Genomic DNA, 11,367 nt, shown 5'->3' with positions numbered 1-11,367 from the left:
TCTTCACATGGGCCCAGATCTCAGGTATTTGTCTGTCTGCTGGGAGGATGTCCCTGGCCAAGGTTATTCTGTGGCCTTTTTTGCCTGTCTTCCCCTCCAAACTCCCTCTGAACCTCCAAGGAAAAGAACACTTTATGTTTTCACTTGTTGTTCAAAGAATCACAGTATGAGTGGGATTGGGAGATGCCTTTAATCCCACCCAGTGCCACCCCTGCCATGGCAGGGCCCCCTTCCCCTGTCCCAGGCTGCTCCAGCCCCAGTGTCCAACCTGGCCTTGGGCACTGCCAGGGATCCAGGGGCAGCCACAGCTGCTCTGGGCACCTGGGCCAGGGCTGCCCACCCTGCCAGGGAACAATTCCTCATTCCCAACATCCCATCCAGCCCTGCCCTGGGGCACTGGGAGCCATTCCCTGTGTCCTGTCCCTCCAGCCCTTGGCAATTGTCCCTTCTCCAGCTCCCGTGCAGGAGCCCTTCAGGCACTGAAAGGCCACAGTCAGGTTCTGCATTGCTCAGGCTGAACAATCCCAACTCTCTCAGCTTTTCCTCACAGAGAAGCTCCCAGCCCTTGGATCATTACAAACCCAGTCCAGCCCACTGTCCTGGCCTGTGAGATGCCACCCAACCTGTGGTCCCCAGGTTGGTCAGTCCTGTTGATAACCTGGACTTGCTCTCCAGTTCTGGTGCAGCAAAGGAACTGCAGTGGTCCCTTGAAAAGCCCTGTCAGAACCAGGGGATGCAGTAAACAATTAATGATGGTGCAAAATGAATTGCCACGCTCTGATAGAAGGCTTCTGTGAAAGTGTGTAAAGGTGAAGACAGAGAAAGAACATAAAGTGTGATCACATTTCTGAAACCACTCATTAATAATAAAAGGGGAGAAAGAAATGAAAGGGAATGTGAGAAAATGTTCTTTCTCTTTCAAGTTCCAGAAGTTCAGGCAGGGAGCCTGAAATTAGAGAGACCCCACTTTTTTAGATTAAACATTTTTTTCTGCGAGCTTGCCTTCTAGAGCAGTGACCCAAATGTTACCTAGAGTAACTGTCCAGAAAGGTCACATGAATGTTATGGCAAACTTGATTTAGTCATTGAAAAGTTCTTTACTGTTGGTTTCTCTTTTTCTTTTGATATGGGCATTTTAAACTCTCTTTTTCTCCCTGGTATTCTGCATATTTTAAGCTAAAAATAATTTATATCCTATAATACTCCTCTGCAATACCTTTGCTTCTGGATGTTCTTATTTAACTCTTAAAGGGCGTTCTGATTTCACAGTTAGAAACCCTTTACTTAATCCACTTAGCAAGTGGTTGATAACTGTTACAGATGAGTAATGAGGTGGTTGGCTCTCACAATTAAGGGGGTAAATATTATGTATATGTTAAGAGAAGTTTTGTATATTTATATTTATGTTACTGTAATATGTCCTCCCCTTGCATTGTTACCAGGGATAGCCTTGGTAGTCAGGGCATTAGGGGAGGGTTGGCTTGTTACTGTGGTAATATCTGACCTTAAATCAAAGTGTAAAAAGTGATTTCCACCCCTGGACAGCAAGGAAGGAGTCACTGACAGGACTTTAGGGGAGGCTAGAGGTATAAAAGGTGGAGCACCCATTTTGAAGAGGAGCATGTGGCTGGTAATCATGGGGGCTCCCAGTGCTGTGATTTTTTCTTATTTTGTCCTTTTATTGTATTTTTTTTTTTTGTAAGGTTTATTAAACCTTAAAATTTTAAAAAGTGAGGAGGTGTTTCTCAAATAACCACAGCCAAAAATGCAGGGGCTGCCAGAGGGGCCGGTCCCAGCTCCCTGGGGCAGGCTGGGCTTAGCTGTTCCCATTGCACAGCACAGCCCCACGCATCTCTTGTCTCTTGAAGAGCTGCCCAAAGTGGCTGCCACAGGTGCTGGGGACCCCCACCCTGCAGCGTGGGCTGTGAAACCTCCCTGCTCCTGGCACGGCCTGCACAGGGGACAGGGGCACAGAGGATAACACACAGGATAACTTTGTCAGCAGTGCTGACATACTGCACAGGCTGTGTCAAGTCAAAACCCTTTGTATTCCCACCTAGGAATTTAGAGAGGGAATGCCAGTGAGTGTTACAGTCATGTCATAAGTTATGCTCAGTAATTCCCTTGTGTGCAGACAAGCTCTTAAGGTTAGACTACATATGCTTTCTTGAAAGGTTTATCTTAAGGCTCCTGGTTTGCTGCATAATCAGGCTGATTTTTAAGCTTATTTATGGCTTTCCTTTTGGCCTATGCCTTTCTTGGTCTTTCAGTTTAAAGAAAACAATCTTGATGAGCAGCCCATTATCATTAAACAGCTTTCCTAAAAGAATGGCTGTTAAATTATCACAATTTTGTTGTGATTAGTTCCTGCAAATAGAGGATGTCTCTGGGCTAAGCAATTCTCTTTCCCAGTATGAGGAGTCATTGCCATCCTCTTCTGGAGTATGCAGCCTGGATGATCTTGGTCTGTCCTTAGGTGATGCTGTGATTCTTTTCTTTCTTCCAAGGACATTGTTTCCTTGTCTTTGCACAGTAGTGCCCTGCACAGTGAAGTGCTGAAGCCTCCATTGTGAGTTTGCAATGGAGGAGAGTGGTGTGCAAGGTTATAACACATCCCTCTGAGTTACAGCACATCCCCCTGAGCTCTTTGCTAGAAGTACTTCCCAGTGTTTCCTGTCTCATCTATTTCCTGGATAAACTTCTGTGGGCTTGAAGATAAGTATGCCAGACCTGTGCTGGTATCCCTCCAGTTCTGGGGTTATAATATTAATGCTGGTACCACCTAAAAGGAATGGTTGTGTCAAGTCTGACTTGTGGAAAAAAATTGTGGATTATTGCTCTTGTGTAGCTGCTCTGTCCATACTATTCCATGGTCTTGCTCTACCATTTAACAATGGTGGTAAATGGGAAAGTTGCTCTTTAATTGCTTAGTGCTGAGTCTCTACATCTATTTTTAATGAATTTTAGTTATTACAATCCTTTATATGTACAAGAAAACAATACCGTTGGAACATAGAGAACTGCTGAATTTTTGATAGTACCCTACACCTGCTCTGATACAGCAATATGTTCTTAGAGGGGTTTTGTTTGGGTTTTTTTTCTGGAGTTGTTTTGGATGGTTTGGGGAAGTTTGGGTTTAGTTTTTTTTGTTTTATTTTTTATTTTTCTGAGGCTATATGATCTCTGAAAAAAAAAAAAAAAAAAGCTTTACAAAGTTGAGAGAGATTTACAGAAAACATTCTGTGGGTTGGAATTTCAGCCAGCTACTCTTCATGTGTGCTCACCTTTTGCTTTGGTCATGGTACATGGATATTCTTCTCCACACACTTTTTTGATTGTGGTGAAATGTGATTCCATGACCTTGCAATAAATGAGAAAAGTCACCTGATCCCAGAGAGTCTCTGAGGAAATTGGTGAAGCTCTTGGTACTGTTCATGAGTTTCTTTGAGACAGCAGGCAGAGCAGGTCTCTGGACACAGTGAGACAAGAAATGTCCCTGCTTGGGACAGGATGTGTACTGTAAAACCTGGAATTCTAAGGCAAATATCTGTGAAGAGAGAACTCCTCTGCAGGACACCAGGGTGCCCCTCTGCAATCACTGATAATCCAGTTTTCCTCAAAGCCTGCTGAAAAGGAGGAATATCCAGTATGGAATGCCAGTGACAGGAGAAGTTTCATCTCTCTCGGAAAAAGGACCAGTTGGCAAGTACATTGTAAGGTACTCCTGCAATAGCCATTTTAATATTAATAAAGGCAGTGTACAAGTGCACTTTCTAGTTCAATCCTGCCAATTAGAGATAGATCCTCCTACACATTCTTTCTGTACTCTGCTTTTTTACAGTGCTTTCACCTATGCCATCTGTGATGTTTGTATTTCTTGATGACCTTTTCCACAGTTTGTTGTTCTCATTCTTCTGGCCATGTGAGAGAGCTGGAATTCTCCAAGGAAAGCTACTTGAACATATGGCAAGGTACAATATTGTAGCATGTAAACTGACATTCATTGCTGCTTCTCTGTACTGTTGACTATTTTTTTCTCTAGTTTTTTTTTTGTTTTGTTTTTGGTTTTTTGGTTTGTTTTGGTTTTTTTTTGTTTGGAGGAAGGTTTTATTATTAATGATAGTTCTAAACTGGGGGGAAAACCCCAGTTTGTGGATTGAAGCGTGAAGCAAGTTCATGCCAGCTGAGGAGCTGGGCCAAGCTCAAAATCTTCAGATATAAAAAATGATTGTGCTCAAAAGACCTTAACCTGTTGGGTTTTTTCCTACCAAATTCTGCCAAGCATGGGCAAAAGGAACATATCTCAGTACAGGGACAAAAGCATTTGTGAGTCAACTAAGTTGGGGCAATTAAGGCTAAAAGTGAAAGGGAAAAGTCACACAGTGGAAATTCTTCAAATAATTAGAGAGTAAGGGTGTGAATGTCAGGCAACTTGTCACAAGAAGTGTTACAGTCAGGAATACTTGTCCATACCATGAAGATAATCAAACTTGTGACTGGATGAGGTGTGCCACAGGTGTAGAGGAGGGGGCTGGAAGGTAGGCCTAGCATGGGTTAAATAATGGGGCTATTTTTGCAGCTTCTATTTCCTGATGACCTTTTCAACAGCTGCCTGCTTTTGTTCTTCTGGCCATAGGAGAGAGTTAGAATTCTCCCAGGGAGGCTGCTTGAATGCCTGCCACATCCATCCATTTGTGTGAATTAAAAGGGTATTGTGTGGGCATCATAAAAATGAGAGGAGAGATGGAGGCTACTGAATTAAGATGGAAAACAAGTGAAGCATTTTCTGATAGTTCTGCTGTCAGAATGCAAAAGAAGTACTGGATAATTTTTAAATCTATGGGTGAACAAATGACAAAACTTCATAACACTTTACATATGTTAGAAGAGAGGTGAATGGACAGTAATCTGATTGATGGGAAGGAGAGTGAATAATCCCCAGGGCAGTGGAGAAGGAAAGCAAAGGAATGGTTTTTGTTTTGTTGGAAAGGAAGTGATCTGTCATTTGACTAAAGATGGGAAGGTACAGGGGCTGTTGGTGGATAATAAGCAGAGAAGTGGAATCAGGTGTGAGAGGATTAACCAGAAGCAGAGATGGTTGATGGGTGAAGCCAATTTTGAGAAAGAAACAAGACGAAAATACTTGAGAAAGGATGAGGAAGAGATTGAAAAACAAAACAAGAAAAGCACTAATATTGCTGCTAAAAATAGTTAGAGAGGATGTTATTATTTGCAGCTTACAGTTTCTGCAAGGTCAAGAAAGATCCACGGATGCAGTTTAGAGAGGGTTTCAATCAAGACACTCCATATTAGCAAGGATTTTTATGTTAACACATAAACTGTAATTGACACTCGCCAATTTAGAGCCCAAATTTTATTTATGGAAAGTCTGTGCAAGAAGAAAACAACCCCATTGTTTTTCACAATGTCTTCCTCTGTAATGCATTTGTTTCATCCATCTCACCATGCCAAGAAATGGCCAGGCTGACAGTGGTGCTCCAAGGTTTGCTGTTTCAGCCACAGGAGCTGTTGGGGAGTTCCCTGGTGACAGACCAGCGTGTGTCGCTCTGCCTGCCCCCAGAAGCTGCAGATCACACTGGGAACCCTCCACCAGCACCCAGCTCTGGATTTGTGATGCCACTGCTGTCCTTGGGAAGCACAGAGAGGAGTCTGGAGGGGGAGAAGTGGGCTGATGATGATCCAGAGCTGCAGAAAGCTCCATCAATTCTTTTCGGGTGAACACTGCACTGTTGGTTTACATGAACAAGAGAGGATCCCACTGACAAAGGTATGGCAAAAAGGCCAGCTGAGTGTTGCAGTTCCATTTAATTCCCTCCTCATGAAAATACTTGGGTTTCTGCCTGTGTTTACTGTGCAGGAACCCATCTTTAGGCTTTAATCTTTGCAAGTCCTTCTTTCTTACGGCACATTTTTAATCAAGTACTGTGAATAGCATATCAAAGGAAGTGGTTGACCTTCAGATCAGTGCAGCAGATAACCTCATCCATTTATTACATTTGAGAAAAATCGTATTGCTATCAACTTTGATAAAGAACAAAAAGAGAAATATCTGGAAAAATCTCCAGCACGTTGTTTCAAATATTTCGCTCCTGTTGGTTTCAGCAGCACTGCTTCAGAACCCTCCTGTAATTCCAAATTCCAAACATTCCAGGGAGAAGGGAAGTGTGTGCCTGAGGAAAGCACGCACAAAACCAATTCCTTTATTCTGTGTTTACTTACTCTGCTGAGTCGTCTCAAAGCACCAACTACAATCTGCAAAAACAAGATTGCTTCCCTCTGGACTCAACTTGCATAAATATTTCAGTGGATAGATACATAAATTAAAAAAAAAAAAAAAAGATGTTGTGGTAAATAGAAAGAAAGGAAAGAAACCAAATCTGAGATCGGCTGATTTGTAAACAATAAATATTACATCGTCTTTACACAATAAAGTTCCATAAAGGACACCAGATGATCAAAGTTGTGAGAAAGGCTTACTAGAGATAGAAGAAGATGGCACTGAGGGTTCTAAACTACTTGCAAGTCAAGAATTTATTTTACTTGGTGGTGGCTTTTTAATAGCCAGCTGCTTGGCATTGGCTGATTGATACTTTATTATTTCTTTCTTTATTTATGATTTCTTTATTTCTTTGTTTTCTGTTATCTCTGTCATAATCCACCCTAAGTAATTATTCAGCTCAGACAGAGTCTGCACAGAGCATTGCTAATGTCCTGTGGTTTCTTTGCCCATCTGAGTTGTCATATGGTGCTCTTTCCAAAGCCACATTTGTAGAGCACAGCCTTGGAACTGTTTAATTTTCTGGAGAAGAGTTTATTATTAAACACTAGACTGTTATCAAAACAATTCAATATGCATGACCTAAATCTATTTGTGGTTAAATAGTAAGGTCTGGAGGTTAATAAAAAGAACTGCAGCAAGCTGCTCACAAGATAATTCAAGAAACTTATAAAGGATTGTAGAACTCCAGCCATTTTCCCATTAGGCTTAAGATAAAAGTAAATATAAAAGGAAGATGACACTTCTATATTACTATTTCCTTAACAATATTGAGAAATTCCATTGTTTCAAAGGTTAGGTGAAACAAAGAGGAATTATGTGCAGTTGGTGAAAAGCTGGAGTTTTTTCTAAATTTAGTAAAATGGGGTTTTCCTCCCTATTAAGGTAATTCTTAATTTTATTTATTTTGGGGTTGTTTTTTTTTTTTTTCCCACTGTCTTTAGCTTTGCAAGTGTGAATTGCTAGAGTGGGAAGGAGAAGAGACCTAAATCAGCTTCCAGTTCAGCATTTAAGCAAGCACAGTCACTTCTCAAGTGCAGCTGAGTGTCACAGCAAGACAGGGAAGGGAAGTGGCACTAAATGACTCCTGAAAAGTCAGTAGGCTTATTAAGTCTTACTTAAAAAGTTGATTGGGGAGCTAATTTAGAGCTCCCCTGTCCTGCCTCTTAAGTATGATGAAAACCCTTAAAAGACTCTCAGTGGTGCTAACAGATTCAGAGTGGTATTGAGTGTAGACATGGGGTGGGAGCGGGGAAACACAAAGTTGGGAGGACTGGGGACCTTTAGATCTGTGCCTGTGCACTTTTTCTAGAGGGCAAGGGGCACCTGAAGGATATTTTACTGTCTGCTGCTTGCAGTACTATTTTTCAGAGTCCTGCCACCAGAACCTCTTTGTCAGTGTGGAAGCCTAATGTGGGTCCAAATGCCACCCACAGCCATCCCAACTTGCTAAGCAGCAGAAATGGATGGGGGGATTAATAACAAACCCAGCTTCTCCCCCGGGGTTTTGTTGGTGTTAATGGCATTTCCTTATTGTTCATGTGGACATGGTGGCATTACTTAAAGAGTCAGCCAAGCACTGAGAAGGTTGCATTGGAAACTGCTGTTCATGCTCTAAATTGCTTCTAAGCTGAGCCTTTAAAACTGAATGTCACTGCATAGCAAACTGCCTGCCCTTTTAATGGAAATGTCAATCCTTTAGAAAGTTCTTGTTTAGAGGAACCATGTGCTAGACAATACTCCTAATGAAGATCTTCTTCCTTTGTCTCTGCACTTGCCCTCTCTTTTATTTCCTTGCATGGAAATACCAGCCAGGACTCTTCAATTATGGAAAAAGCTTTTCATTTTAACAACTGTTTTGCAGGCATTCTTGCTAATGCATTTTGTCCGCCTTTGTTTTCCAGCCTCCCATTTCTATTGTCGTCTTTTAAAATGACAGGAGACGGAGCTTTTTCATTAGGAGAGAGCTAAGACTAGGCACTACAGTTCAGGCTGTGCCTGGAAGAAAGAACAAAGACTTGATTCTTTAATTTTAAACTCACTACAGGTGCGTATTCAACAAGATATTATTGTCTTATGGCCATGAAAAGTGTGCCAACTGGAAATACTATGAGAGAATGAATTCTTAATCTATGACATCAATAACGTGACCCCCCCAGAGCGTCTGAGAGTATTTCATTATCCACAGAGTGTGTACATGCTTGTTTTTATCCTCTCCCAGCCAAGAGTCAGAACACATTATTAGTTTAAACTTCAGGGAAAGAAGATTAAAGTGGAGTTTTTGTGTTCCGAGTGCATCAACCTGAATACTACATGGATGGGTGGTGATGGCAACCCTTGACTTCCTAAAGAGACACAGGCTTTGTGCACCCTATTGATTTTCCAGGACCATGTCAACAGGAGTGCTGCTGCTGGAGCTGACTGCACTCTCACTTACCTCCCTCATACTCTCATTATTCTGGAAAGGGCAGGGTCTACCCACACAGTACATCCCTGGTCACTATTGAAACAGAAAAAAATACATAAGGGGATCTTTTCAAGCCTTATTGCAGTCACTGCTCCCTATTATTAAGCAACCTGTCAGTAGTCGAAAAGCTTCTTTAGAGAGTATTTCTATCTCTGTCTTGCTTTCCTTAAGATGGAAAAAAAGCAACATTAAATTGCCTGTCCATCCGAGTCAATTAAATTTAACACTGCATATATATACATATATATATGAAGATATACACTGATAGGTATTTAACAAGCACATTGCTTTCTAACTTCTTTGCTGACTAATGATAAATCAAAACCAAACTGTGATGTTATGTGTGATATTTTTATGTGTGGAATACCTTTATCTATAATTCTGAAATGTAGGCTGTTGTAAATATGTATTGATAGCAAGTGTATTATTGAATCTCTGGGGTACCAATAAGGGAGATAACAGGCTGTCCCCTGAGATCTCCAAACACACACCTTTCACAAATAAGCTTGTTATTAACACCACCACTGTGTTATCAGAGTCTTTCATCAGACCAAATTGTGTGTTGAACTCACTTTCTGCATATCAGGTCTGTACTATTATTATCATCATCATCATCAGGAAGCTGAATTTAGTTAATTGCTCCAGTTATAACTTATAGACACTTACTCTAAATTTGCAGTATTATTGAACCTGCCCTAAAAGGGAGACAAACAGACGTTATTATTAATGATGGGCTGAAATAGATGAAAGAAGCATTATTCCTTCTGCGTTTCTGCTTAAATGCTCTGCAAACTGTGCTGGATATGCAAAGACAATCTTCTAACATTGCAAGAGTGGCTTCCAGCTGAGCCCAGTTTAGCATGCACTTAACACCTGCTGCTCACCCTTGGGAGCTGCCTCCTGGCAGTGCCAGCGTGAGTGCCACACGCAGCAGGGCTGGGGACAGCAGGGTTGGGGACAGCGGGGCAGGGGACAGCAGGGCTGGGGACAGCAGGGCAGGGGACAGCAGGGCAGGGGACAGCAGGGCTGGGGACAGCAGGGCTGGGGCTGTGCCACACGGGCACCGCTCACTGGGCAGTGTCCCCTGGCTCTGCATCCCAAATGGAGCAGTGCCCCTGCCAGGATGAAGTCCACTCCCCTGGCTGGCTTTGTGGCTCAGGTGTGTCCAAAATAACCATGGCTTGTGGCTGAGGCTGCTGTAATGACAGTTCTGTTATGCTGCTAATTCTGTCCTGGGCCCAGGCTCTGGCCCTGCCCTGTGTTCCCATGTTGTCCCTCTCAGAAAGCACCGCTGTGTTTTGGGCTCTGGCACAGCCTGGGAGCAGTAGTTTTGTTATCAGAGCCTGGCAGGCTGTGCTGGTGTACAGAAATGTGTAAGGACAATGTATAGGATGTTTCTCTCTACAAAGCCTCAGAATTCTTTTATTGTCCAGGCCTGGCTCATCTCTTCATGTCCTTCAGCCCCTTCAGCAGAACTGATTGAAGTTCAGTGAGTGCTCCGCAGCTGGGTGACAGCAAAACCTGCTGTCCTGCCCTCATCATCCCCTTAAACAGCTATGGCTCTCTGGGGAACAAAAGGAACAAAATAAATTTAAAAAAAAAAAAAAAAAAAAAAAAACACCAAACAAGTAGAAAAAGAGTGAGGGTCAAGTAGATAGAGAGAGAAATGAAGATAAGAGTGCTTATGTGAGAGAGTGAACACAGCACCCAAACCTGCCAGACTGATGGAACCTCAATGAGAAGGAGCCCGGAGCAGGGCAGGAAGACAAATAGAGACCCAAAGTCAAAGAGAGAAAAGTACAACTGGGTAACTTAACCCCAGAGCCTAAGCTAGCACAAAGGATGGGTTTAGCTGCAGGAATAATTCTCCCCTGTGAACTTTTGCATCTGGGTGAGACTCCTGGCTTAGCCCATACCTAAGGTTTGGAGAGAACCCAAGCTGAGCACTGGAGTTGGAGTGGGACTGCAGAAGGATGTTGAGGGACAATGGATTGCATAAAGACTTCTCCTCTGAGACTGTTTTCATCCTTTTCTGACTTCCTGCTGTTGGATTCTTCACTGGAAGGCAGCTGTGGGAATTATCTGACAAAAGACAGATCATCTAGTGCTAAAAATAAATGAGATAAAGGAATTGAAAATGCCAATATCAAACCAATCCCATCCCCAAAGAGGATGCTTTATTATATTCCTTTATCTGTGCAGTGATGGCAGGGACACCTTCCTGCAGAGGTAAGAACATGTAAATCCAAGCAGGTTCTTTTTTCTGCTCACCTGATTATATAGAATACATATTCAGTTGAATATATAGAGGGACTAAGAGATATATGAAACAGTTGATTTTTTTATGTTCATTTAAACTTGAGGGCAGACAGCAGTGAGAAAGGACAGTGGAGCAATTGTCTTCCTAGAGGAACAATTCTCAAAATTTGTAAATGGTGTGGGAATAAATGTTGCATTAAACTTTCTTCAGCCTTTGTTGCAGATCCCATGAGCATTAGCTAAATATTCATAGGGGAGGATGAGAACCTCGTAATACAAAACCCAATTACAAAGAATCAAACAGTAAAAGCAATAGATGTTTAATATTCAGCATATTCACCCC

At 42.3% G+C, this 11,367-nt stretch overlaps 1 long non-coding RNA gene across 2 annotated transcripts; it reads left to right on the top strand.

Moving 5' to 3' along the window:
- The first annotated feature begins 1,854 nt into the window (after positions 1-1,854).
- On the top strand, positions 1,855-10,423 carry LOC146766377 (uncharacterized). Of its 2 annotated transcripts, XR_014957815.1 has the most exons (3): positions 1,902-3,718; positions 3,842-5,788; positions 8,203-10,423. It is a non-coding gene; the product is annotated as an uncharacterized LOC146766377 (long non-coding RNA). The 2 variants fall into 2 exon arrangements; XR_014957814.1 differs by having other exon boundaries at positions 1,855-3,718; positions 3,842-10,423.
- The last annotated feature ends 944 nt before the right edge of the window (positions 10,424-11,367 follow it).

Source organism: Lonchura striata, chromosome 11 (genome assembly GCF_050655825.1).
Source record: "Lonchura striata isolate lonStrDom1 chromosome 11, ASM5065582v1, whole genome shotgun sequence".
Taxonomy (NCBI): domain Eukaryota; kingdom Metazoa; phylum Chordata; class Aves; order Passeriformes; family Estrildidae; genus Lonchura; species Lonchura striata.
Note: the sequence above shows the minus strand (reverse complement) of the source record. Positions and strands in the feature narration are given on the sequence as shown.